At 35.0% G+C, this 27,308-nt stretch overlaps 1 long non-coding RNA gene across 2 annotated transcripts in view; it reads right to left on the bottom strand.

The window, feature by feature from the left end:
* LOC140512578 (uncharacterized) overlaps window positions 1–27,308 on the bottom strand; it is a 91,189-nt gene that overhangs the window by 49,588 nt on the left and 14,293 nt on the right. For both annotated transcript variants that reach the window (XR_011969840.1, XR_011969839.1), the window contains exon 2: window positions 23,694–23,780. This is a non-coding gene — a long non-coding RNA (uncharacterized lncRNA). The remainder of the gene's footprint in view (window positions 1–23,693; window positions 23,781–27,308) is intronic.

Genomic DNA, 27,308 nt, shown 5'->3' with positions numbered 1-27,308 from the left:
GTAAACAAAAGGCCCTGGATGTATAAAAACCATAATAACTCAAACAATATGTTGATGAAGAAGCATAATTTTTTTAAAAAAAAAAGTTGTCATATGGATTTATTTACAGGTAGAGTGATTTATAACAGTGATATGAGAATAGGTTAAATCTACAAAAAATTACAGGTAAGTCATATGTACTGTTAAGTGACCCTAATGCATTTGAATGATTTCAGATTTTGCAAGGAATTGTTAGAAACTGGGTAACACATCACTGAAGGTTGCAAAAATTTGGTGTCTACTGAATGTCTAGAATGATTAAGTGACTAGAATTATAGACCAGAAAGTCATTATTCTTTATAAATCATGGGTCCCAAATCCTTACATTGCAAAAAAATCCCTCAAAGTCTCTGAAAATTTAACAGCTTTTACAGGAATCATAGAATCTTCTCAGATATATAATGGCCATGATCAACTGGACATGACATTGACCAATAAAATTCTAAGAAGAGTTTTGATAGATGTCATCAATGCACACACTCATAATCTTCAAACTACATAGACTGAAAAGCTCTCTAACTATGGAGACCTAGAAGAGGAGTCATGTGGTAACATGATGGGATGAAATAAGTAATCTTAAGATGCTTTCTTAGTAAGCCTATAGAAGAGCAGATATCATAATACTTTTGATTATAAAAGCAATAAATTTATATGTTAATACTCATAGCTTGCCTAATATGAAACATAAATAAGAAGATTAAGATACAAACTTTACCAAGACTATTTCTGTCTGAACAGAAAAAAAACAAAAAACAAAAAGAAAAGAGAATTCTGATTTTAGAGTCTGAGAACATGGGTTTCAGTACCTATTCTGCCGCTCATCAGGCATGTGACTACTTGTTGTATATGAATGTAATGGAATACTATTGTGCTATAAGAAATGATGAGCAGACAGACTTCAGAAAAACCTGGGAACACTTACATGAACTGATGCTGAGTGAGTAAGCAGAGCCAGGACAACACTGGGTGTAGTAAGGCAACATTGTGCAATGATCAACTTTGATAGATTTAGCTCTTCTCAGTAATACAATGCTCTAAGAGAATTTCAAAAGATTCATGATGGAAAATGCTATCCACATCCTGAAAAAGATCTATGGAGTCTGAATGCAGATTGAAGTACACTATTTTCACTTTTTTTCTTATGATTTTTCCCTTTTGTCCTGATTCTTTTTTCACAACATGACAAATATGGAAATATGTTTTTAAAAAGTATAAAACATTATGCATGTGAATTTTTGGAAGTTACTCAGACTCTGGATTTTAGTTGCATCATATGTAAAATGAGGAATTGAACCTCACCCATGCTACTAAATCTATGATCCTGTGAATGTGAAAATGAGAAAATTACGACAATAATGTTTACCTAGTACATCAAAAGTACTTAATGTTTATAATCAGAACTCATTACCTCTGCCCCATAACCATCTTTCCTTCTAATTCACTTACTGGGCAAACCTCTCAAGGGCACTATCATTCTTGCCATCACCTAGCTTGGCAACACAGGCATTCTCTACACTCTCACGCTGAGTATTCAGTCAGTAAATATCACATCTATTCCTTTTCCTCCACCAACATAAAACTCTCCCTAAATCTGTCATTCATAGTCTATTGACTGGATTACTACAAAAGTATCCTAATCAGTCCACTTACACATAGTCTCTTTACTTTTAAATTCATCCACCACACAGTTGCTGTATTAAAGTACAGGTACTAAAACATGGTTCTGACAATGTCCTTCTACTGATCAACAAACTTTAGGGGCTCTCTATCGGTTTAGGATAATAAACAAATTTCTTTGTTTAACATTTAAATATCTTCATAGACTGACACTATTCTAGCTTTTCAACAGGATTACACATTATTCCCTCTCGTATTCTTTAGGTTCCAGGAAAACTGATCTGCTCACTGTTCCCTGTACATGACATAAGATCATATCTCCTATCTTCATGCCTTTTTACAAGATTCCCCACTCCATGTTTGGCCTAGTCCTTCTCTTTTAATTTGTAGCCTAAATTCACTTAAAGACTCAAATAAAGTGCCACTTCCTATGAAAAGCCTTTTTTTTATTCCTTTAGTCATTAGTTTGCTCATTCCCTTTGAAATGACTCTGTATTTATTTTGAAAATATTTATCTGTTCTCCAGTTAAGAAATGGTCAAAGGATATGAGCAGGCAGTTTTCAGATGAAGAAATTAAAGTGATCTCTATTCATATAAAATGTTCTAAATCACTATTGATTAAAGAAATGCAAATTAAAACAAGTCTGAGGTACCAAGTCACACCTATCAGATTGGCTAATATGACAGAAAAGGAAAATGACAAATATTTGAGAAGATGTGGGAAAATTGGAATACTAATACATTGCTGGTGAGGTTGTGAATTGATCCAACCATTCTGGAGAGCATTTTGGAATTATGCCCAAAGGGCTATAAAACTGTGCATACCCTTTGATCAAACAATATCACTACTAGGTTTGTATGTATCCCAAAGAGATCATAAAAACAGGAAAAGGACCCACACATACAAAATATTTATAGCAGCTCTTTTGTGCTGGCAAAGAATTGGAAATTGAGGGGATGCCCATCAACATAGGGGAATGGCTGGACAAGTTGTGGTGTATGAATATAATGGAATATTATTGTAGCATAAGAAATGATGAGCAGGCAGATTTCAGAAAAACCTAGAAAGACATACATGAACTGATGCTGAGTTAAGTGAGCAGAACCAGAAGAACGCTGTACACAGTAACAGCAACATTGTGCGATGGTTAACTCTGATAGACTCAGGTCTTCTTAGCAATACAATGATGCAAGACAATTCCAAAAGACTCATGATGGAAAATGCCATCCACATGCAGAGAAAGAACTATGGAATCTGAATGCAGATTGAAGCACACCATTTTCACCTTTTTTCTTTCTTGTGGTTTTTACCTTTTTTTCTGATTCTTCTTTCACAACATAATTAATATGTTTAACATGATTTCACACGTATAACCTACATCATATTGTTTGCTGTCTTGAGGAGGGGGAAGGGAAGGAAGGAGAGAGGGAGAAATATTTAGAACTCAAATTTTCACAAAAATGAATGTTGCATATAATTGAAAAAATACAATTAAAGATTGAAAAAAATACTTATCTATATAAGTGTTGTCCCTTCCTGTATCATATCCCAGTAGAATTCAAACTACTTGAGAAGAGAAACTGTTCTCTTTCTTACTGTCTTTCTTCCTTCCTTCCCTCTTTCTTTTTTCCTTCCATGTACCCACAGCCTAGTACTTCTCCAATAGGACATGCTTAAAAAATATTTCTTGAAATAAATTAACCAAACGTCATTTATCTAATGACCCTTAGAACAACTCTGAGTTAGGTAATCTAGGTATGACTATCTCAATTTTACATTCGAGAAAAATGAGGTACATAGGACTTCTTATCTTGTTTTGAGTTCATAGTTCTGCCTGACTGAGCTGAGAGTTGAGCCCCAATCTTCTGATTCTTAATACTGTATTCTTTCCAAGACATCCTAGCTGTCTGCTGTGCATTGAGGTATTACTTATTGTTCTTTGGCTAAGTATTCATTCTATTTTTTTTATTAGACCTATGATTTCACTGATGTAGGGAACTCCAGTAATCTCTAACTTCGAGTCTTAATTGTTTAGGGACTATGAAAAGTCACACGACTTGATCAGTGTTACGAAGCTAGTTTATTGTCAGAGGTAGGACTTCATAAGATCATAGTGCTAGAGCTAGAAGGGGCCTAGAAGCCACAAAATTCAAACCTCTCATTCTATAGACAAGAAAATTGAGTTTAGAGAGGTTAAGTGATTTGCCTAAGGTCATGCGGCTAACAGTGGGAAGGGAGTGAATAAGCATTTATCTTTTTGTAAATCATTTATTTGCTTATTTATTTATAATAGTGTTTCAAAAATTTTGAGTTACAAAGTATCTCCCTCAATCCTTTCCCCTAGTCATTGAGAAGGCAAGCAATATATACCCATTTTACATGTGAAGTGATGCACAACATTCTATATTAGTCATAAGAAAATAAAGTGAAAAAAAAGTATGCTTCAGTTCTCATTCAGACTTCTGGAAGTGGATAGTATTTTTCATTGTGAGTTCTTTGGAATTGTCTTGTATCACACCTCATGAGTTTTAGAAAATAACCTTGATGTAGGAGGCATTCACATTTCTGTCAGTCAAGTTCTCTATCTTCCTTTAGTCTCCTGTTTTGATACTAATGAACAAATGGGTGCCTCAGTGAATGAAAACATATTTATCTATTAAACACTTAACAATGTGCCAAGCACTGAGGATGCTAATAGTAAAGTGAGTAATCCTTGGGCCAAGACTCCTACATTCTAATTGGAAGAGACCACACGTAAGAGTCTCTTCTATGGGGATGAGATACATTTCTGAGCAAGCTCACTCTACCATGCAAATTTCTCAATGAATTATCTTGAATCACAGTTGATCACCTTTCCAATGTTGCTGTTAATGTGTTCAGTGGTCTCCTGGTTCTTCTTACTTAACTTTGCATCAGTTCACATAAGTTTTCTCAGGTTTTTTTCTGAAACCATTCCCCCAATAATTTCTCATGGTACAATAATGGAAGAAGCATTTATTAGGCTCCTCCTATGTGCAAGCACTGGGCTAAGTGCTTTAAAATTATTGTCTCATTTGATTCTCACAACCCTGGAGGTAGGAGCTATTTACAATTGAGGAAACTGAGATACAATCAAGTGAAGTGACTAGCCTAGAATCATATAGCTAATAATTGTCTGAGGCAGAATTTCAACTTGGGACTTTCTGACCAACATCCTATCTATTACATCAGCTCCAATGTTATCTATTTATTTGCTATGCCAAGTTGCCTTTCATTCATTTTAATTGTACTTCTCAGTGAGGGGTATCCTCTTCTGATAAAAAGTCTTAAAACAATGATCATACATAAAATTCGATTTTTCCAGATGAATTGTTTATTTTGTCCTCACTTAATGATATCATTCAATCTTCTCATTTTCTTTGATACATCACTAAAGAAACCTACATGATTGCATCTGATTAAAAGAATCACTCCAAGAAAAGCATATGGTAGCCTCTCTAAAACTTCGATAGGTGATTTCTCAAGGTAATATTCAAAATGGATTTGAGTTTATTTAGAAGTATAATTTCATACAGATAATCACATAGATGTCTATTCTGCTTCTTAGAAATCCCTTTCCAAGGACCAATTCAATGTTATTTCCTATAAGAATCTTCTCCACTTATTAATTAGTTCATACCTCCCTCCTTGAAATTACTTCGTATATTTTAATATATTTTGTCTGTACTTATCTGTATATATGTGGTTCCATTTTTAAATAAATGGAAAACTACTCAAAGATGATGTTACCAGCCATAAATTATCTGTGACCATCAGGGCCATGTGTTACTGTCCAGGCACAATATAACCCAACTGGATCAGGGGGCTATTGCCCTTACAGGGAAAACTGACACCTGTTATGAGTTTAGGTAGAAAAGAACCTTGATGTTAGAAGTAATCACACTTCTATCAGTCAAGTTCTCTACCATCCTTTGGTTCACTGTTCTGATAATAGAGAATGAATGAATGAATAAAAATACATTTATGTATTAAACACTTACAATGTGCCAAGTGCTGAGGATGCAAATAGCAAAATGAGGCAGTCCTTGAACAAAGGATCCTACATATTAATCAGTGGAGACAACATATAAAATTCTCTTTTGTGGGGTTAAGGCTACATTTCTGAGAAAGTTTGTTATATAAAATTCTTGATGAATTGAATGTTCCACTGACCCTGAGTTTTGAAGACTATATGCGGAGTGCACAAATTCTGGTTCTTTTACGCTAACTATTTTTCATTCTTTAGGTATACAACTGTCGTAGTACTCTCTAGCCTGGAACTTCTACCCAGAGCCATGCTTGACTGATTATTGAGAACACGCTGTATCTAACCAGTGCCAGATCCAACCAGGGCTCTTCACCTCAGTCATTTTCTACTCTTCCACTATATTTTTTATCTTCTCTCCACTTTGTAACCTCTAGCTATGGGAACCATAGTCAAATGAACACTATAACTATTTTCAAAAGGATTTCTCAGTTGACTGCCCTATTGTTCAACTAACCATTCCTGAGAAAGCATTCTTCCTTGTCCAATAAGACTATATATGTCATCTCCTATTAGAATGCAGTTTCTGAAGACAGCCACAGGTCCCTGTTTGCTTTTCACTTGTATTTACAGCACTTCGCACACCTCCTGGTATACAGTAAATGTTTAATAGCTGCTAAGGTCTACATAATAATGTAGATACCCATAACTCATACATGAAAAATAAACATTGATGTAATTTATTTTCTTTATTAGATTAAAACTTTGATTTTTCCTGGATACCCAGTATAAACCAATGAGTGGAGCTCTGGGCTAGGTCTCAGAAAACATAAATTTTATAAAATACTCTGCAAACTTTAAAGGACTATATAATTGCTAGTTATTTTTGCTGTTGTTAATCTGTTCCTGTGATTAGTTGTGTGACCTTGGTCAAGTCACTCTATCTTTTTAGCCCTGAGTTTATCTATAAAATGACAGGTAGACAGGGTCAATTAAATCATATCTAATGTCTACCATGTTCTAAAGTTGAGTGTCTTCTATTTTTTAAAAAATTGTCTTTTATAGTCTTCACCTTTTAGTTATTTCAGGACACAGTGCTACTTGCTAGTTCTGCAGGTTCTGATTTTGTTAAATCCTTTTAATATCCTGGGGAAGCTGTGTGGGATTAACAAGATGGCAAACATGATTCTAGCTCTCAAATTGTAGATGGTTGGGAGTCTCATTGACTCTTATTGGTCACTAGTGTCCATTTAACAAATTAGACTCTTTTAGTATGCTAAATAGTTCTAGAATATCCTGAAAAAAGTTAATACATTTCCAAAAATGGAACAAGTTGAAATAGTCATCATAGTAGGTAAATTGGAGTTCATAATTTGGGGTGTCAAAATTATAATTGTCTTAGAATGCATGTAGTTTATATAACAAAATATACCCTAGATTTTATACTACAAAGTAGATATTTGGAAAATAGTTTAATTACAAATATGCGCACACACACACACACACACTCACCCCTTGATAATGCCAGGATTAACTAGCTATTCTTCAACATTACCCAACATTGGAAAGTATGAAATATAATGTTTTAGATAAAATATGCATCTCTCACCACAATTTAGCTGGATAAAAGGAATGGGGAAAAGATCTGCCTGAAGTGAAAAAAAAGTCCTGAGAAAATTTATGTAGGGAAAAATGTTACACCCAATCTTAAGCAACTGAGACCAACCCTAAAGTTGCCACATGCCACAAATTCACTAGCTTTTTGAAGTGAAATTCCCACTCCATGTTAACCAATCACATGTGGTTGGTCAAGAGATATGGAAGTTAGCAGATTAATATCAACATTAGCCGTACTCAGAAAATAACATAAATACACTGCTTAAAGATGGAAATATAAAAAAAAATAAAAAAAAACTTAGAATGATGTTAAATTACACAGATTTTTGAAAGTAGAAAAAGGATGAAGGTTTAAACTGCACTATTGTGTACTTATGGAATTTTTTTCCCTAAGAAAAACTTCATAAGCGTTTTTAACACGTGGACTTGGTATGCATGTGTAGCAGCTGGATTGACACAATGGACCCTAATAGCTCCTTCAGGTTTTTTCATACTACATTACACACTGTGCATCCCAACCCTTCCCTCCTCCCAATCCTTTCTCCAAAGATATGTTTATAAACTGCTGTGCTTAGATATTAAGAACAATAAAAGGATACCCCAAATGTTTAATTTTTGACATTTTAAAACCAAAATGTAATTGGTATATAGCTTTCAAGAATAAACCCTTTAGAAGAGATATCTAAGCCCTCCAGCACATTTACTCTTGCAAGTGCCCAATGAATCCCCCAAAGCTATTTGTAAATGGAATTATTTTTCATTATGAATGATGAAATAATTTTCTATACCAATGTATCAGGTTCATAAAATCTGCTTTTGTCTACCATAACTGTATGATCTAAATGAAGTACAATGGTGTCCGAGATTACAAAGGTAGGGCTTGCTATCAAGGAAGATCGCATGACTGCAATTATTTATGAATTAACATATTGTTAGTATGAAGCTTTGAGGGAAACATTTTCCAGATGTGCATTTCTGTCTTGTGAGTTTGTAAATAGAATAGATGAAATAATGACTCTTTTCCTTCTCACTCCATTTTCTTTGTATATTGGTTGGTTGGTTGGTTCCATGATTTGGGATATGCAAAGACAGGTAGAAATACATACACTGACATTTATCATATTTAAATAGTCTGTAAAGCTAGCTCATTTTTGAAAATCAGTTGTGATATAATGCTTGTTGCTAGAATGTATTTTGAATGTGGAATCAGTGGCTTTATTTATATTTCCTCAATGGAGCTGGGTGGAATTGGGAGGGGAAACTTTTAGTGAAATTAGTGTATAATGGTGTGTGTGTGTGTGTGTGTGTGTGTGTGTGTGACACACACATATCTAAAATAACTATGTATCACGGTGGTGGTGGAGTATATGTACATAACACACACATATGTCTGTATAGATGTGTATGTGTATGTGTGTATGTAGTGTATAATATTCCAGGAAAATCTTACAACATACAAATAGTGAAACAACTTCAAATAGATCTACGTCCAATAGTTTTAAAACATTAAGTTTACCTTTATTTCTCTATGGCTAAATAATAATTTAACTTGCATTTTGAGGTGTGTCTTTGCTCTGTTAGTCCTGCAGAAGACTTAAAAGTCAAGTTGAAAGAAATCAATCTCAGATGGATTAACCATGTGATATAAACATGTGGGCATGAAATGTATGTAGAATACATATGGCAGGACCATCTGATATAAACAAGTGTGGCTGAAAAATATACATACATACATTGATTTATTTGTTAACTGGGTATGTAAATTGAGCTGAAAGCCCATTTTCAAGCATGACCTGTGATAAGCAAATGCATATAAATAAACAATAAACCGAGATAACTCAAGAATAACATCAATTAAAACAATTACAACAACTTCTAGTCATCATGAGGTATTGTTTCAGCTCTATCTTAAAACAGGAAAAGCTTCCAATTGTTCTTAAATCAACTGGTGACTGATTCCACATTTGTGGAGCCTTGAAACAAAAGGCTTTTTGTCCCTTGTTTGGATTCATTCTAAGGACATGCTCATTCCAAAGCCTCAGAAGAGTAGTATATAACTCTGATTGAATGTAGCAGGTTGAAAGAGTTGTACTAATATGCCGTTTCATTTAGTCTATTATTTTAAAGTATACATTCCCACTGCTGTGTGGTCTAGGCACTATCATAGGATCTTCCAGAATGCCAAATCCACAGTTCAGGCTTTAGTGCAACTTCAACAACATATTTTTTCAAAAGTACACCAGAATTGAATTGAAACATCTAAGATTATACCAGAAATTAATTAGAAATAAAAGTGTGGTAGGAAGAACTGATACTAGGACACAGAATTTTAGCATTCATTTACTTTGATGTTTAGTTCAAGCATGGCTAATTAATAGTTCACTGATGGTTTGGGATAAACGTGATTTTGTGAAATTTTTTGTAAATGTACCAAAAGCTTGTACTGCAGATATTTATTTTCTTTTCCCTCAAATTTTTGCTTAGGCTGCCTTAGCATATTGGATTTTGGTTGAACATTAAATTTTCTTGTCAGCAAAATATGAATTATAAATGCTCTGCTATTGAACCCAATTGCTTGTTCTATAACTGCAATTAACTAAAGTATTTGGAGCTTGGGTTAGTTCTATTTCCTGGTTAACAGAGGGTTAAATAGAAAACTTTTTGCTTCGATGTTAGATGTTAAAAATCTTTATAAACTGTGTTAGTCTACTTTCTTGCCTTAGTCAGTCCAATACACTGAATATAATTGAATTTTTCTTTGATGATTCAAGACCTTGCAGGACCTCAGGGTAATCATTCGAAACATCAATTCTTATTATACTGGACAAAATATGTAGAGGGTATAGGAGACTGGGATGGATTTCTACTGACAATAAGGACACCCCAGAAGTTGTATCTGTATGTGGATATAACTAAAATAAGTCTTGATGAGATTTTGTCATTTGTCTCTTTCTAGTAAAAGTAAATGGCGTCCTAAACCATTCAGGAGAAGTGAGGCCAGTGAGGCTATTTTAGGTATCTGTTCATTTTTATTATCCTCTTTACTCAGGAGCAAACTCTTTGGTAGTCTTTGATTTTTCTGCACCCTTCTCTCCCTTTAAAACCATTCAAAATGGGGAAGTTAGGTGGTACAGTGAACGGAGTGACTGGCCTGGAGTCAGGAAGACTCATCTAACTGAATTCAAATATGGTCTCAGTCACTTCCTAGCTGTGTGCTCTGGGCAAGTCTCCTGTCTTTGCCTCAGTTTCCTCATCAGTAAAATGATCTGAAGAAGAAAATGGCAAAGCACTTCAGTTTCTTTGCCAAGAAGACCCCAAATGGGGTCATAAAGAGTTGGAAATGACTGAAACCACCGAATATTTTCATAATAAGAACTAATATTTACATAATTCTTTATAATTTATAAAATGAATTCCAGATATTGTCTCATTTGATAAAGTCAAGTCAAAGAGCATTTATTATTTACCATGTGCCAACCACAGTGCCAAGCATTGGGTACACAACTATAAGCAGAAAGCCCGCTTTCAAGGATCTTACAATCTAAAAGGAAAACACTACACAAAAGGGTGCTGGAAAGGAGAAGAAAAGACTAAGGGGGTGGTGGTGAAGGCATGATAGAAAAAGACCAGAGTCAGGAATGGAGCCTGAAGAAGAATGAAGATATGGTAGAACCGGATATTTTGCCTTAGATAAAATGTTGGATATTTACATCAATTTGGTCATGTAGTTAATGCTGATATTTTTATCTCATTTTATTGTGAGAAAACTAAGACCCAGAAAGATTAAGTAATTTGACTATTACACCATGGCTTTTTAAGACTTAAATTTTGGAAGAAGGATTGGATCCAAAGTCTTTCCCAGTTACGATCCCAGTGCTCCTTCCCTTACCACAAACTTACCACAGAAGTTTTGTGAAGTATAATTGCCCAAAACTACACCTTAAAATTTATGAATGAATGTATCAGTGACAGAATTAGCAATAATGATGTAGTACTTCAACATCACAGATTCCTTCATCTGCACGTACAAGGCTATTTGATGCTTGAAACCACACTGGTTATTGCTGTGGTTACTCCTATTTTATCAATGACCAGCTTACAAAGTGTGGTTGGAGAAGTGCTTTGAGAAATAGTCTGGCAAAAATAATGGTTAAATTGATGATTATTTTTTAAAAAATGTGGAAGCATGATCAGCAGAGGTCTGGAAGCAATTAGCATTTTTTTGGAGACAGTATTCTCACTAGTTCGGTCAAAAATGATGATCATGTTGTTTCTTGGAAACATTCTCCATTATCCATGAACCTTCTTTCTCCTTTCCTCTGTTCTACACTGGTCTATGCATCAATATGTAAAAGAAAGGACTATAAAATTGTTTATGCTCATGAGTCTTTTACAAAAGCCAACCAATTTAGTTTTGGTGTTCTCTCATTTGTGTTGTGTGACCATTCATTTATTTATATATGATAACAATAACATATTTCTAAGCTACTTTAAGATTTAGAAGCTGCCTCCTTCAAAATAGCCTTGGGAAGTATGTGGTGCAAGAATGATCCTCATTTTACAGATATGGAAGTAGACACAATAGATTAGGACATTATAGTTATCAAAACAAATTGTTTTTCTGTATGTAAAAAATGACATGCTCTCAGGCTTATCTAATCATGGGTGGAAGATTCATCACTAATCAAATTCTTATGGTGACTGACATCTGGGTGCCCAGTAATGGGAAGGTACTGCTTCTCCCTCACTATTCCTTCTTAAAGTACAGGGAAATTCAGCCCCTCTCCTCTCTTCTCCTCCAGACCACCAGGAAGTTCTTAATTGTTCTGGAATGATCATGTCCTCACCTTACTCTGAGAGCACATTTCAGTTATTTTAGGCCTTAGGAAAAGTAAATATCTAAGGTAAATCCAAACTATTTACTTTCTTACTTTCTGTCTCAAATGTTGCAGTCCCCTGAATTCATTCATTGTTAGAAGACGATCTTGTTGACTATTTTAACGAGACGAAACTGATTAATTAATGTGTTTCCCCCCAGTTTCTCCATATTTTCTCTCCATTTTTTTTCTCACTCTCTCCTTTTATTGAAAGAAAAATAGACCTTTGTGTTTTGGAACAAGTCTCTTCCATGTGTATCATTCATCCTTATACTTAGAATGAGAAAGCAACTTAATGTTCATCAAATCCAACTTCTTCCTTTTATAGATGATCAACTTGATTCCCAGAATAGTATGTCACTCATTCAAAGTCACACAGTAGTAAGTGGTAGACCTGGGATATAAACTCAGGTCCTCTGTGACACCTTACTAGAGATCTTGCTCTAAGTCAACAATGATTAATGAGTTAATTAGGTCAATAATTTTTAATGAATCATGACTTTTTGAGTCCAGACATTTAAGAATTTCCAAATGCACCATCAGTGAGATCTTATTTCTTTATCTTCTTCACAAGGGTGAAGTCAGAGAATATGTCTCACACACACACACATACACATACACACACATGTGACTGGTATCATAAAAGGGATTAAAGGTCATATCATATGAAGACAAGGAGGGCAAGGGGAATGTTTGATTCAAAGAAGGGGAAATTTAGGTCAAATAGGTATGAGAGACTGTCACATAGAAGAATAATTAGACTTGTTCTGCTTGATCCCAGAGGAACAATAAATCATAACCAACAAACATTTCTTAAGAATTTAAGAAATTTAAGAATTTACTATATGAAGAACACTGTGATAAAGGGGTGAGGGGTAGAAATCTCCCTCAAAGAAAGTCCCAGTTGTGGCAGGGCAGGTTTCAGTTTCAGCTCAATAGAGAAACTTGCTAAGAGCTAGACTACTATAAAAATGGAATGGATTGTCTTGGGGATGATTGGGGAAAGCAGCAAGCTTTTGGTTACTTACTGGGTGTCTTCAAGCCAACAGCGGGAGAACATTTGTCAGTAGCATTGTATGGAAAAATTCTATTTTTGTAGAGGCTGAATTCAGTGACTTCTGAGGACATTTCTAAATTTGTGATTCTCTTTTTCTATCTTTATGCTGTCCATTTTTCCTAGTAAGATGGTATATAGAAAAGTAACACTGGTGCTTTTACCTTGTCACCTAGTAGCAAGAGACTACCCACTTTTTGGCAAATTAATTGTCCCTGTAAGAAACATGAACGCTTTTACTCTTCTAGCCAACTTTTATTAATGAATGGAAATATGGGGTTCCACATAAAAGTACTATGTCCAGAAAATTGAAGCCAACATATACCTTGGTCTCACTTACTCAGATATTTCAGACAGATGTGGTTTTTCTATCTGAATTCTTCAGGCTAACTTTATTTCTGCTTTACTCTGGGATCTCAAAGTATACCCATCATTTTCATGCATCAGAATATAGTTCCTTGAGGGTGGCATTGTTTGGGTTTGTCTTTGTACGTGCTCCACCTCTTCAGTGCTTAGTAGGTAGTGGGCATATGGAATAAATGCTTATTGACTGAATTCTTGAATCCTCTATGCAGAAACAGCTTAGACCCTGCTCTGTTTGAATAATTCAAATTTATGGAGCAACAAATGTCATGAAGACATTTTAAACTCATCATGGAAAAGCATTTACCATTGTACCTAAGTCTGCTGTTTCCCAAAATGGACAAAATCCACATTTCACTTTAAAAGAATAAATCTTTTTGAAATGCCAGAAAAGTACTAATTTATATTAAATTTTTCTGCATGTATGTATGTGTGTAATACCTGATCTTTCAGTTAAGAATGACTGTACCCATTTTAACCAGGGGAAAATACCATAGGTCACATTTAACTTTAAATGAATGAAAATACCAAAATGATAAACCTACATAGAGTAGACTGCCAGTAGGTATGTTGACAGAGATTTAAACAGAGTAGTCACCCTTGGACCATACTTCTAAACTTTTATAAAATACACAAAATCCACAAAATCCACGTCAGCAAAATTCTGAGAGAGAGAATGAAAATATGTTGTCTTTGGAAGAATGGAAAAAAAGAAACAAAAAACATACTACAACATCAACTAATTATATCATCATCAAAAATATTCCAAATCTAAGGAATGAATGAAAACTTATAAAACATAACACATATTTACATACCTATACATTAAATAATTAACTACATTGTGATGTAAAATGAATTAAGAATTCTCTATTGAATCTAGTAATCTAATAATATTTATGGTTGTTTATATATATCTATTAAAAGATTAATCAACAATGAAACAGTATCAGGCATCATGCCAAAGTGCTGACATACAAGTGCTAAGAATAAAACAATCCTTACTTTCAATGAGCTTATATTCTAATGAAGGAGATGATAAATATAAAACATACATAGCATAAATGCAAAGCTAATAAGTGCATACGTTATATGTGTATATTCAAAAACTGCAAAGAAATTTGGGGGGAAGACAATTGCATTTGGGGAGATGAGGAAATGTTTCATGTATATGAGTGATGCTTGAGCTTCATTTTAGAGGGGGGAGAGAGAGAAGGACAGAGAGAGAGAGAGAGAGAGAGAGAGAGAGAGAGAGAGAGGGATCTTATTAAATACAGGTAAAAAGGAGTTCGTTTAAGCCACAGGGATGGCCAGTGGAAATGGAAAATGGAGTATTATGAATGAGTAACAGACAGAAGGCCAATTTGATTGGATTGCAGAATGTGGAGCAAAGTAAAATCCAATGAAAATAGGAAGATAGATTGGGCCCTGGTTGTATAGGGTGTTAAAAGCTAAACAAAGAAATTCATATTTTAGCCTAGAGGCAAATGGAAGCTGTTGGAGTTGGTTGAGTGGAGAGAAGTCACATAATCAAGTTTGTGGTTAAGGAAACTTATTTGGTAGGTATATGTAGGAGGATCATAAGGGCTGAGAGATGTGAGGCAGGAAGACCAATTGGGAAACTTGTACAATAATCTATATGAGAGGTGATTAGCTTCTGAACTAAGCCTTGTGAGTAAAGACAAGGAGTCAGAAGCAAGAAATGTGATTGATATTGCTTTAAAAAGTACTATAAGGGATGGTCATAATTTTTAAATGGATATGTAAAGGTTAGTTGTTGGTAGTACAAAAACGAACCAATATGCTTACATTTAACAGGATAATCTTATTTTTTTCCCAAGTAATTTTATGACAATTGGATCTTTAAATAATTGATGAAATGCTAAATAGGAAGGTACAGAGTATTAGACATCCAAATGAGTCACTTATTGTAAGACTGTCATAATGGTCATAATGTTCTTCTTATCTTCTTGGCACTCAAAATTATTCACCACAAGTGAGTGTGGTGTAAAGGAAAGCAGAACTGCAATTAGAGATATTCCATTGAAAATGAGAGAGAAAAAAGACATCTAGTGGGAGTGGGGCTGGATAGTGGTGGTTAAGAAGACAGTCTGGCTGGAGATGAAAATGTATTGGGAAGGGAGATGTTTGACTCTCACCCGCACTACAAGGAAGTTAGGATAATGATGATGGCATAATAGGGCGTGGTGTGATACAGGGTGGAGTAAATACCCTTTAGCCAGCAGAGCAAGTCAGTCAACTGCAAAGTTAATTTGGGGAAAATTGTCACTGTGCAGAGGAAACATGGTAGTTGGCACCTGTGGGCAAAGCCGTATTTAGCAGTTTCTAGTTATAGCTTTGACAGAAAATGGACTCAACTGAAAATCAGAATACTTGAATTTGAGTCCTTTTTTTGCCAGTTACTAATTGAATGACTTTAGGCAAGTAACAGTTTTTCTGAATCCTGATTGTCTAATGTATAAAATGAGGATAATGATAGATCACATTTATATATAATTTTAGTTTATCAAGTACTTTGCACATAACAATCTTATGAGATAGGTAGATGGTAATATCGGTCTCATCATTGGGTTATTGTGACAAAAATGATTTATAAATGGAAAAATCCAAAACAATAGAAGTTATTATGCTTATATTCCTCCAATTATGAATCTTAATTTGTAGTAGTTTGTTCTTATTGACTTGAAATGAACCATTTGATTGTAAATTCTTAGAATCAAATATATCTATTACTTTCTTTGTAATTTCACCCAGAACTTTATCCTAAATTCAGTAGAATTTCATTAAACAATTGCAATTGTTTATTATGAAAAATGTACTATTCTAGGTGAGAGGGACCAAGACAAAAAGGAATAAGATTTCCTTTCTTTAAGAAGTTTACATACCACTGAGGAATATCATCATGTCTGAGGAAGCAGAGAGAGAGTACTAGAAGGAAGGAACATTGGGGAGGTATGGGAAAAATTTCTTGTTAAGGTAAAGTTTTAGTTAAATTTTGAAGTATAAAAAGACTGAAAATATAGGAATGAACCAGGTTGTGAAGGATTTTAAAAGCCAAGCAAAGGATTGATATTTAATTCTAGTGGTCATAGGTAGCCAGTAAAGTTCAATGAGTGTGAAGAGGGGATTATGGGGGGCACAGAGGGATTCAGAGTGGCTTGGTCGGATCTGCACTTCAGGGAAATTGCACAGGTCTCCCTCACTTAAGTCAAAGTCAATTGCATGTCACATCTACCTGAATAGTGAGTAGTTCAAGCAACCTGAAAGAGGACCCAAGTGGCCAGTTCTAGTTGGGAAACTCATCTTGTCCTCTCCTCTCCTCCCCTCCCTTCTTCTTCCCTTTCTTCTTCTTTCCCAGTACCTGAGGATGTTCTTCCCAAAGGCAGGTAAATTTGGATGACCAAAAATTATCTATTTAACTTAGAGTTTACTGGATAGATTTCTTTCTCAAAGACCAAGCCTCTCTGGATCACATGGATTGGACAATAATATAATAGGTCCCTGCCTAAGCACCACTTATGGCTATTTTTTGGTCCTTCTGGCTCAGAGTGAATGTAAATAATAACTGTTTCCATTTTGCCCAACAACCTTGAGGATCTTCCCCTCCCAATTTGATTTTTTTTTAATTAAAAGGGCCATTCTTTGACTCACTTCTTAAAGAGGGCTATTCACTGAATGGATGTTGCCTTACTCAAAGTGAGAACTTGAAAAGACCTTAGTTTAAAAGGGCCAAGGTCTCCCACTGCATCCTGGGCCATCTCTAGTCATCCTGATCAATATCTGGACACTGGACCCAGATGACTGGTGACTTTGCCCTCTCACACTCAAATCAAAGTTAATTGCAAGTCATGTCATCATCTCACTGATGTCATGATCCTCTTCCAGAATGAAGGCCAAACCAAAGCCACTACTTTAGGGAAATAATTTTGACAGGTGAAAAAAATATGGATTGGAGAGTATAGAGACTTGGGCAGAGAGATCAATAGTCCAGGAAAGAGGGGATGACTGTGTGAGTAGAGAGAAGGGGAACACTATGAGAGATATTATAAAAGTAGAGAAGGCAAAACTTGACAACTCATTGGATATATGGAATGAGTTTAAGTGAAGATTAAAGGTTGAGACTGAGGTTGTGAAGTAGGCGAATGGGAGCATGGTGGCACTCTTGCCAGTAATAGTGGAGTTAGGAAGAGGGAAGAATTTTAGAGGAAAGAGAGTAACTTCTGTTTTGGATATGTAGAATTTTCAACTGAAAATTAGAGAGCAGAGACAATAGAGGGGGTAATACACTAGAGAATGTGGGAGGGAACAGACTCAAGGGTGCATGTCAAAGGGTTTGCCTTGGTGAGAAAGGCTACCTCTTTCTGAAAGGAAAAGTTAAATAGGAAAGAAAGAGGGAACACATCTGAATGATGTGAGATAAGTAGTAGGGGAGAAATGAGAGCTGTCAGTGAATGGTTTCAATTTTGTTTTCAGTGAAGGATGAGGCAAGATACTCACCTAAGGGGTGAAGGGTAGGCTATAAGGGGCTTGAGTAAAGACTAGAATCTTTGAAAGACAATGGTTAATTTGATAACCTCTTGTTTAGGAAAGTATAAAAGGACTGATTGCTATGATGAAGGTTCAGTTGAGAGTAAGTAATATAAATGTGTGGTAGATCCAGACAATATAATTTTGTGATTTCCTCCAGTTCCAATGGCTACCAAGACATTCTCAGTGCCTGGCTCACAGAATTTCCCATTACAATTCTTGCCCTCATACTGGAGGACTTTAAAAATATACATATTTTCTTCCTTACTCTACCTTCCCAGTTGCTGAAGGAACTCAGTTTTCAAGATTTTCTTAAATAAGAATAAGAGTGAAAAGTGAAAAAGTGTGAAAAGTGAAAGAGTGAAAAATCATTGGACAGTTGGGATAGTTCAAGGTTAAAATTTTGCAAGGCATGATTGGTGATAGGATTTTGAGGATAGAGAATAGGGCACAGTTGAACTGGTTAGATAGAAAAGTGAGGAGAGTACAGCCAGTACAAGAATGATGGACTGGGAAAGAAATGGGTGGTGCAGAGATTAGAAGTCATGGAGAAGGTGAAAAACAGAGCTATAAGTCATATGAGAGAGGGAAAAGTATAATGAGATTTATTACTGTTCATTCATTTTTAGTAATGTCCAACTCTTGGTGACCCCACTGGCCTTTTTGGGGCAAAGATATTGGAATAGTTTGCCATTTTCTTCTCCAGTTCATTTTACAGGTGAGGAAACTGAGGTAAACAAGGTCAAAGCCTTTGGCCACAGTCACACAACTGGTAAATGTGGCCAAGCAAGATGATTCTCCCTGAATCCAGGTCTAACATTCTAGTCACTGCATCATCTAGCTTCCTTGAATGATGATTATAATCATTTAAAAGAATTTCAAAGTTTATGAAGTAGAATTCTTATTGCAGACAGGAAGATCATGAGTATGGTCATTTTTGTGTGAAACACAGGTGAAGAGGAGTTAAGTCATGAGAAGTGAGTAGATTGAGAAACTGGGAGGTTTAGGGTATCTGAGGAAGGATAAATGTCAAAGTATCCTACTATGATGGCAGGGGTTTGTAGTGATGAGAGGCACTGTAAACCAGACACTGAACTCACAGAGGAAGGAAATTATCATAGTAGTCAATATGTAACAAACACTAGGATCTCAATAGGAGAAGGACAATGTAGAATGTGCAATATTAACGTAAGTATTGCAGATAGGATAGATATATTGGAGGCTGGATATATCTGAAAATTATTTATGAAATGTGCGTTTTTCTCTTTTAAACAAATTCTTCTTAAAATATAAATTGATATTTGAAAAGTTAAGATTTTTGATCCTACTAATCACATTTGTCTCATTTTCTCTCTCTCTTTCTCTCCTTTCTCTCTCCTTCAGTCTCTCTCTCAGTAATAAATGGAGTTTGTTGTCACATTTCAAAATGTAGAAGAGAAGACAATGAGTGACTTTTTCACATAAACAGATTTTAAAGATAAGAGGAAATCTATAATTTGCTCTAAGAATTAAATTTTAAATATCACTTTTATCCAATGCAAGTGATTTTATAGGCAGCAAAATGTAGAAATGTTCTTCTGTCTCCTTTATTAATTAATTATTAAGACACAAAAGTACAATGCAGGATTCTTAAAAAGACAAATAATCAGTTCCTTCTAAAGTCTGTACAGTCTGGCAGGACACCAAACACAATTATACATAGCTTCTATTTGTCCATACACAGATGAGGATGAACAATGCCAGTCTGTACTTAGAATCTCCAGCCTCTTGGTTTTCTTCCTTTTCCCTCTGGATGACCTCTCCCTGCCCCTCAGGTAACCAGTACTATTCTGATGTCTAACTTCCTCCCTTTACCTATCAAAATAGGAAAAGTGTATGATCTTGTTTACACTTTGGTTGGAAATTTATTCACAGCAAAGTGTTAGCTCTTTCATCCTTTCACATTTTAAAGCATTTTTAGGTAGGATGAAAGACTTTATTTTTTGCTGCAGCAATTTCAGTCAATATCAGGCTGGTAAGGAGATATTTTGGAATAGGAGAGTCTTCCTCTTATTCCCAGAACCATCCCATGCTAAAGTAAACTCGTTTTAATCATAATAAATTGCCTAGCATAGCTCCCACCCTTCCTTTTTTGGTTCTCTTAATTTTAACCCCCTCCTCATCTACAAGACTTTGGGATTTCAGTGAGCCATTTTTCATTCTCATTGAAGCTTCTCTACATTATTCCACCAACCTGGACTGGCTCTTTCTTCCTCACTCTTCACATAATGACAATCCTGTAGGCAGAAAATCCACAACTTTGTGGCTTAGAATTTATGCTGCTGTAAATTCTCCTGAACAGAGGAAATTCAGTAGAGTGGGAAGCAGGAATTAGAACTGCAAAGACTGCTGCAGTGTATGTGAAGAATGGGAGTTTACAAATAGAACATAGGGAAACTCAGACTTGGGTCATGGGGAGGGTCTCTCTGTGTTCATCCTTCATTTTCAAAGAAGACCATGACATCAGAGAAAAGATGACATGACTTGCACTTGACTTTGTTTTGAGTGAGGAAGGGCTGTGCAAGGTAAATAGTGAAAGAATAGTAATTCTGGTAGAATAAGATCCAGGAATGTGTGTAGACACACAGCCATTTTGTATCTTCCCTGTGTCTATCACAATCTCTCTATATAGTAGAAGTACTTAATAAAATGTAAGTAAGTGCTTAATATATGTCTGTGGAATTAAATGATTAAGTGCTACACAGTTTCAGAAAAAAAAAACATTGATGTTGATGCTGATTATAGACTCTGGAGACAAAACAAATTGAGAAAAGAAAAACTAATAGTAATTATAGGTGTTTACATGAACTCCTATTTATTAGTTTATTAAGTGTGAGACCCTGAGGGAAAGATGGGAGGCAGCATGTGCCAGTCAAGTCAAGCCTCCACAACCACCTTGGCCACCATCTCACCTCAAACCCTGATGAGTTTAAGTGCCTTGGAAACAATAATGTCCTTCAAAGCACAAGATCTTAAGTCTGGCTCTTACAGCTACTATTTAGAGAGGAAATTATTGTAGAGAAGTAACCTACCTTCTTCATTACTACCAGCAACAATGGCTGACCAATGACCACCAAGAGGCAGATGAACACTAGAGCCCTGGAAGTGACAGCACCCCCTCAAAACCACTGGTCTTGCTTCTAGGTCAGTTTTCACAACTATCATTAAGGAAAGTAATTCATGTGAAGAAGGGGCCATTCATGCCCACCAGCTGTCAAATACCTACTGGCAAACCATCCTAGTAGGCAAGCCAGCTTAGCTGAAACAGCAAGGCACCCGAAGGGGGAGACAGAAGGCAGCATGTGCCAAGCAAGTCAAAACACTAACGCTACCACCACCTTGACCACCATTTCCCCTTGTCCCTAATGCAGAAAGAACAGGACCTTGAAACCAAATTCTTTTAGAATAGTAACACTTCATTCAAGTTTCTGGGGCCATCATCCTAGGAAGAAATCCCTGATAAGATGCCTCCCAGCAATTGCTCCTGTAAGTGCTGTGACTATAGCTACTGAAGACCTAGAAAAGAATGTGATTGTCACCAAACTCCTTGGTACTGTCAAATGGTGACATTTGATATCAAAGAGTGACATGATTTATCAGTGGAAGTGACATCAAAGACGAGGCATTAATATCTTCTCTACTATTTCATCCTAAGGACTATGGGACTTTTCCAACTGACTAGCATCTGAAAGTTCTATATGTAGCATCTCTTGATTAGAACATGCATTTCTTGAGAGGAATTGTGTTTTCTATTTGTATCGCCAGCACTTACCATGGTGCTTTTCACATAGTAACTACTTAATAAATGCTTTATTCATTCAATCATTTATGCCTAATTACTCCTCAATACAATAATGATTATACCTATTATCAAATATGTTAGATTAATTTTGTTCTGAGTTTTTATTGCAACAGTGAATTCTATATGCTTACTTGGGTTTAAGTTTGTTTTTCATCCACTATGGTTATCCATTCACATTTTTAGAACTTAAAGTAAAAGGCTAACACCATTCAAATATTTAATTTTTATTTAGTAAATTGACTTTTTTCTTTAACATACTATAGATATGTTGAATTTTATAATATCATTATCATTTCAAATATCATCACTCAATAATTTTTGCCTCCAGTAGAATACAAGTTCTCTGAGGGCAGAAAGTTTTTTTACCTTTTGTCTTTGTATCTCGCCTCTCACAGTCCAACTGACTTGATTGTTGAATCGATGTTATCGTACTAATTTTAGTTTTTCCACATGTGTATTATGGCATTTGTTTCCCTCTATGGTTTAAATAATTGTGTTTCCTTTGTTTATCAATAGTATACTATTTGAAAGGTGGTATTTTATGATTGTCTAATCTTGTGGCTGTCTGTCTCTTACTTTTCTCTTGAAACACAGCATTCTCCTTGGAAAATAGAAATCTGATATTTGATTTTTTTTTCCTTTCTTTATACACACCATAAATAATTTCTCTAGGCACATTTCCCTACCAATAATATAACTACTTCAGTTTCCTTCTAATCTGATATTTAGCCTTCTAAAAATCTAATGTGATAAGGTGGGGCTATATGTGAATATACTAAATATTTCACTATCAACTGATTGAAGCTTGAAATTTAAGATGAAAATTTTGGTTACATTACATCAAGAGGGATAAGAAAACTTCTGAATGACTTGGCAAGAGAAAATCTAAAAGGGTATTGAGAAAAGTAGTTGAAATGTTTAAAGGGAGCAAACATCCAAGCTTCTTTTTGCAGTTAGGAAACATATAGCAGGATGACCTTCCTAGAACTGGAACCACACCAAGGGTTCTTCTTATAATTCCCAGACATGTGACCTTCCTCCCTCCCCCAAATCAGTATTCTTTAAAAAAAAACAGAAATTTTCTTAGTGGAGTTTTAGATTTTTTTCTTTTGAAAAGAAGCTTTCTTGTAAGTCCCTGGATTCATCTTGAAGAAGTGATTATCTGTGGAAGCATAGCTCTCTCTAAGGAAGCCATCCCAAGTGCAGAAAGATGCATTTTTAACATCCTAAAAACAAAATTCCCATTAAAAATGCAGCATTGCCCAAACTATTATATAGCAATAGAAAATGTTGAGAATAAATAGGGTTTCAAAAATAACTGAATATGAAAGTAAAAAATACAGGATTACAATATAGGAAATGTGTCAATTAAAAGTATGTTTACAGAAGTAGAAATGTACAGATATGATAAATGCAATTCGTACACGTATAATAAAGTCTTTTATTCAAACCACTAATTTCAGCATTCTAACCAATGAATGCTTTCATTGGCTTATCCATAGCAGTAGATTTAAGTTTCTTCTTATTTTTCCTTCCCTGTCTTTTGATGATGGTATTAATGAGTGACAAAATATTTAATAGCAGGCAAAAGGAGAGCAAAGTGTAATGGTGAAAAAGACCTGGATAATCCACCAGCTGGATTGTCATCCTCTGAATAATTAAGATGACTATTATCACCAATAAATCCAGTGATATAGACATAGGTAAAGAGAATCAGTTAAAGAGAACTCACAGTGCTGGGATGATTTATTGGTGTAAGTTTGGGTAGGGCAGTCCTTCACCATCATGGAAGAATTTTACCATTTTTCCTCTTGGCACACTGCAATGCACAAAGAAAGAAAAGAAGGGACAGGTAAAGGTGTAGTAGATGTTCAACTTGCATTTTCATTTTAAAAGTAAAAAAATAATGGCACAGATTTCTGTAGCCTGTTTGAAAAATAGGACTTTCAGTTCTCTGCCAACAACCACAGCTGAAACTGACAAGGTCTGACATCTCCCCCTGCCTTTCCTGCTCCCATTTTCTATGAAAATACTGTAGACACTGGATCAGGAAAGACAGTGGAGTCTTAAAATAATCACTCTTTCAATTTGCCCCATGTTAGTTTCCATAGGAAACAAAAGTGGGAACTGTAGCCGGCAGCTAGCAACTGTCTTGTTAGAACCCTCCCTTGTCGGTTCAGCTGTGGCTGTTGGCTGAAACCTAAAAGTGGCATTTTTCAAAAGGCCCTTTGGCTTCTGAGTCTATGGAGTTTTTACTTGGAAAGCAATAAAAAAGAGAAAATCGCTTCCAACACTAAGTTTTTGTACATCTTTAAAATGCTATTTTTTTTTTCACGCAAAGAACTTTTCATTCCTTTACCTGGTAGCTTATAAATGCAAACTGAAACCCATTTTCTAAAAGCAAAAATCAACATCAAAAAGTGGAGCCCTACTTCTGTGGGGAGGGAGTTGGACTCCAGACCTTTTATGTGTGACACATAACTGAACACTTTATCGTGTGAAAGTATTTACATAAACATTGCATTTAGGGTCAAAACTTGGTTTCCGTCATAATACCATCTTTTCGTTCCTTCATCCTTAGAGAAAGTATTTAGTATTGGAAAGGCAGGACATTAGGGAGATGGAGGGAATTCCAAGAAAATTCAGGCAAACCCAGGATACAAATTATAGGGGGAAAATCACTTGGGGAAGAATATTATTCAAACTTTGCACTTGATTAAGACTTCAAGTACTAATTGTTACACAACTTTAAATACAGAAGCCTCGGAGTAATCACCGTCATTATGGAGTGATTTTTCTCTGGGGAACTCTAGGCACTTTACAAACATTCAAAATTATGAATTATAGTAAAAGTAGCAGCAATTCCTTCTTGAAATTGCATATCTTGAAATTACATATCATGGGTACTGGGAAATAGCTCAGAAAAGTCAATGATGCTATTTTATTGCTTCATTGTTGGCCTCATTAAATCTACACTACGTCCCCTTAAAAGAAGTCTTATTGTAAAGAGTAGAAAAAAATAAGGTGCAAAGGATTTGTTGTATGTATTTACACAATTTAACTGGAGACCAATCCATCTGATAGACATTTAAACCAAAGAGTTACCATCAAATACACTTAAGTATATTATCTAACACATCTATTCACTTTCACTTTGCATTTGGTCTTCATCTATGATGGCGACAAAAGGACATGACATTGAAATACTTTAGCACTGAAATAAAAAAAATCCACTGTGATTTACTGCTTCTGTTTTACTTTTTTGAAAAAATTCTTAATATTTAAGTTTTTTTTAAAAAAAAACTTCTATTGTGCTCCCATCTCTTTGGTTGCATTTATGATCACCGACTAATGATGGAAATCCCTGTTGTGAATGATCTGGGTAATATATATATATGTATATAGACATATATATCTATATATACATATGTGTGTGTATATATGTACATATATATATAGTGTGTGTATAATTATAGATATAGATATACACACATAAGTATAAATATAAAATACTATGTCATTATTATTCTATATACTATACCATATATGTATATGCATACCATATAGTTATTTTCTATATTTTGGCATATATGCATATAATATAAATATATATGTATGTAGTATATTATGTACATGTGTGCAATATATATGTACATATATGCATATACATGCACAGATATGTGAGTACATATATATATATCAAATCTCTTGGTTGCATTTATCATCAGACACATATAGAAATCACTGTTTGGTTATTCTGTTAACTAAATATCAGATAGTGAGTAATAGGTATATATAACCAAAGTAAAAAATTTTAAAAAGTTCATTTTTAGAAAAAAAATAACTCAGTTGACATATATTATGAGCCTATTGTTCATTTCAAATGATAGAAAAATACTCTGTTTTTATAAGTAGTACTGTAACGATGGAAATACTCTTCAGCTTGCCTACTTTTCTTCATAACTCATTAATGGCTTTGCCATGGGTTCTTTGTGGGTCATCCATTAGTAGTGTATACTAATAATAGTTTAATCCCACTACAACCAATTATATATCCCCCTTAACCAGACTCTGTCTCCTTTTCTCTCTCTCTCTCTCTCTCTCTCTCTCTTTCTCTCTCTCTCTCCCTCTCTAGCTCTCTTTCTGAATTATACCTAATAAAATAGAGTATTTCAGCATAAAGGATTAAAAAGATAACAAGCCTTTCCTTTCCCATATAAAAATTTCATCTCGAATTCAACTAAAACAACCAGAGAGTGGGCAGTAGATGATAATGATGTGGAAAAAGGACTCTAGATCCATCGCCCCCACTTAAAATCATTAATAATTCTTCCTCTGGGACACCAGAGAAAGGGGAAAATAATATTACTACCTAGAACAAAATTGTATGGATAGGTAATAGTTTATTCAAAAACCCTGTATAGGACTTAAATTACTAAATTACATCTCTATGGGCTTTTAAAAGGGCTGTCTGAGCAAAATAATGGATTGTCTGTAAACTTTTATCTTAGCAACTGCCTCCAGAGTTGTGCCATTTAATTGTTTAAATGAGGTATTAATAAAACATGTAATACTCATAAGGAAGCTACTTTTATCAGTGCATATGAAAGGCAAAAACTTAATGTACTGTATACACAGTGTATTTGCATCCACCTTCCAAATAGCAAGCACCCCCACCTCCCCCTCCCTCCTTTCCAGCTGCTCAATCTGCAAGAATGTGCAGAAGTAATTTATCTGAAATGGCCACTATTGTTCTTGATTCTGATTTGATTCCAAAAAAGCCAAATAATAGAAACCATTTTGAACATCTATTTTGTGCACCTGTTGTGCTGCATTATGATACACTGCCATTTCAATTTACGTCACATCTCTGAACATGCCTTTGATGCACCATGCTGTTTTGCTTTACACACACACACACACACACACACACACACACACACACACACACACACACACACCAGGATGCTAGAAACATTCTGCTTTTTTTATCAACAAAGTGACAAATGCCATCGTGTGCATTGTAGAGGGTCCTGAAGGACACCTACTAAAACCTACTAGCTAGTATACATTTACCAAGGGTCAAGTTTATTTTAAATAGCTAAGCAGTTTCAAAGAGTGCCATATGTATACTGCACTCATGCTTTTCTTAGATAAGATCATTATTTTCCTACAAAAGGAAAACATAAAACTAATTCTTAAGGTCCTTATTTATTCCTAAAACCTGATACTGGTCAGTAGGTTTCTCTATCCGTTCTTTGCCTATGGTCTTGCCCTTTCCATTCACTAATGTGGAGTGCAGTAGTAGTTATTTTTTTAAGGTAGGAAAAAAATCAGTGAATTGGTT

Source organism: Notamacropus eugenii, chromosome 6 (genome assembly GCF_028372415.1).
Source record: "Notamacropus eugenii isolate mMacEug1 chromosome 6, mMacEug1.pri_v2, whole genome shotgun sequence".
Classification (NCBI taxonomy): Eukaryota; Metazoa; Chordata; class Mammalia; order Diprotodontia; family Macropodidae; genus Notamacropus; species Notamacropus eugenii.
Note: the sequence above shows the minus strand (reverse complement) of the source record. Positions and strands in the feature narration are given on the sequence as shown.